This window comes from Lichenostomus cassidix, unplaced genomic scaffold, assembly GCF_008360975.1.
Source record: "Lichenostomus cassidix isolate B80296 unplaced genomic scaffold, HeHo_3.0 HiC_scaffold_43, whole genome shotgun sequence".
NCBI classification, from domain to species: Eukaryota; Metazoa; Chordata; class Aves; order Passeriformes; family Meliphagidae; genus Lichenostomus; species Lichenostomus cassidix.
The window spans coordinates 4,317,906-4,320,240 of NW_028147635.1; positions in this window are offsets into that span (position 1 = coordinate 4,317,906).

Consider the following 2,335-nt stretch of genomic DNA (forward strand, 5'->3'; position numbering starts at 1 on the left):
ATTCCCGAATTCCTCTTTCTCAGTTTCTCACTTCCCACATTTCACGTTTTCAGCCTCACTCCAGGAAACGCAGGGGCTGGGGAACTGAGGGGACACGGGGATTTAGGGAGTCTGGGGAGTGGGCACTCCCCAGACTCCCTAAATCCCCGTGTCCCCTCAGTTCCCCAGCCCCTGCGTTTCCTGGAGTGAGGCTGAAAACGTGAAATGTGGGAAGTGAGAAACTGAGAAAGAGGAATTCGGGAATGCAGAGCAGCAGGATGGGACTTCTCCTCCCCTTCCTCAACATTCCGTGCTTCCCAGAGCCAGAATCCGGCTGGAATCTCAGCGTGGTGTTGCTCACTGTGTCCATCATCGCTGCCATCATCATCCTCATCGAATTCAGCGTCCAGGAGCTGCGACCCGGTAACAGCCGGGATGAGGCTCGAGAAGGCAGCACGGATCTGCCCGGCAGCAATCTGGAGATCCTGCACCGTAGGTGCTGATCCCACTTTATTTTTTATATCCTTGTTCAAGCCCCACGAATTGCCATCCCAGCCCCACGGATCTCCCATTCCCACAGATCCCTCCGCCTCTCCCCGCTCTGGTTGTGCTGGACCCGCAGCGTCTCCAGCCCGGGGGTGGCTGTGCCGGAGGCAATCACTCATCCGGCTCTGGGAATCGTACAGTTCCGCGTCGGCTCCGGCCCCGCTCGAAGGTGTCCCGCGCGGGTACCCAAACCCCACGACCTGGATGAGCCCCGGGCAGAGGAATGGCGGTACAGGGGGTCCCGGTGCCGGATAATGGGCTGGGGGGTGGGGGTCCTGGTGTCGGGAATGGCGGTTCAGAGTCGCGATGCCAGGCGTGCCACTCCCCCCTCGCCACCCCCCAGGAGCACCCCCAGCCCCAGCACTGGAGCCATCGCGCTGCTCCGCTGCGGCCCCGCCCCAAGCCTCGGCCCCGCCCCCGCCCCCAGCCCGGAGCCGCCTCCGGCCCCACGATTGGCGCGGTTATTTCTGCCCGCCAATGGCAGCGTGAGCCGCCCGTGACGTCACCGGTCGCCGGGCTGATTACGGCGGCGCAGGCTGGGAGAGGCGACAGAGCCCGAGGGAGCGGGGCGCAACGGGGCAATCCCTGGGAATTCCCAGGATCCTCCCAAAAATCCTCCCCAAACCCCCACAATCCCCCCAAATCCCCCTCAAGTCCCTTTAAGCTCCCCCAAATCCCTCCAAGATGCCCCCAAACTCCCCAATCCTCCTCCATCTCCCAAAATTCCCCCTAATCCCTCTTCCAAACCTCCCGCAAATCTCCCCTCAAAATCCGCCCAAATCCCCCAAATTCCGTCCAAAATTTCCCCTAAATCCCCCCAAAATGCTTTAAAATTCCGCCAATCCCCCTCAATCTCCCCAAATCCCCCTCCGAACTCCCAGTTCCCCCCCAAACCTCGCTAAAATCTCCCCAGTTTTCAGCCCCAAAACCCCCTAATTCCAAGCCCTGAAAGTCCCCCAAATCCCAGCCCTGAAATTCCCCCAAATACCCCTGTTCCCAGCCCCAAATCCCCCAATTCCCACACCCAAAATTCCTCCGATTCCCAACCCCAAATCCCCGAAATCCGCAAACTCGGGGCGGGACTCCTGACACCCTGTCCAGCTGGGAGAACTCCTGCGTCTTCGTATCAGGGGATAAAACCAAACACCGGAACGCTGAGGGGACTGAGGTTGTGGCTGGGGACGTTGGGCGGTGCCATGGAGAAATGCCTTTGCACTGAAAAGGCACCCCTGGATCATGACTCTCGCGCAGGCGTAGGGCGGGGTTTTCTCCAGCCAGCGTGGGTGTGAATAAAAGAGGAGGATTCTGATCCTAGGGAGCGCGGCGAACAGGAGCGGGCAAACGGGGGCGTGGCACGGCAGTTTGCGCCGCAGTTCCCGCAGGCAAGGCAAGGCAAGCAGGCAGGGTTGCAGATATCCTCCCGCTAGTGGGGTTTTTCGCTTGTTTTAGTGTTGAGATTTGCTTGGTCGGTTGGTTGGGGGTTTTTCAGCAATGGTCTTTACACGATCAAAAGCTGCAGCTAGTAAAAGTGTACCTAGCCAAACAGACCCCTGTAAGAAGGATGCGTCTGTCCAGACCCCTTCCTGTGAGGAGTGTTTCAGCTTGTCAGTAGTACCGGGGGATGTTGTAAAAGACACCTGTCTGAGGAGTAAACAGGTGAATGACGTCCTTTCTCTGGTGGCCCAGCTTAAGGAGGAAGTAGAAAGACTAAGGAGTATCAGGGAAATTGAAAGGGAAATAGACTGGTGGAGTTTCACGGTTCCGTCATTGAGAGAAGCCCCCCTGGAATCAGAGGACTCCCATGCCTCCT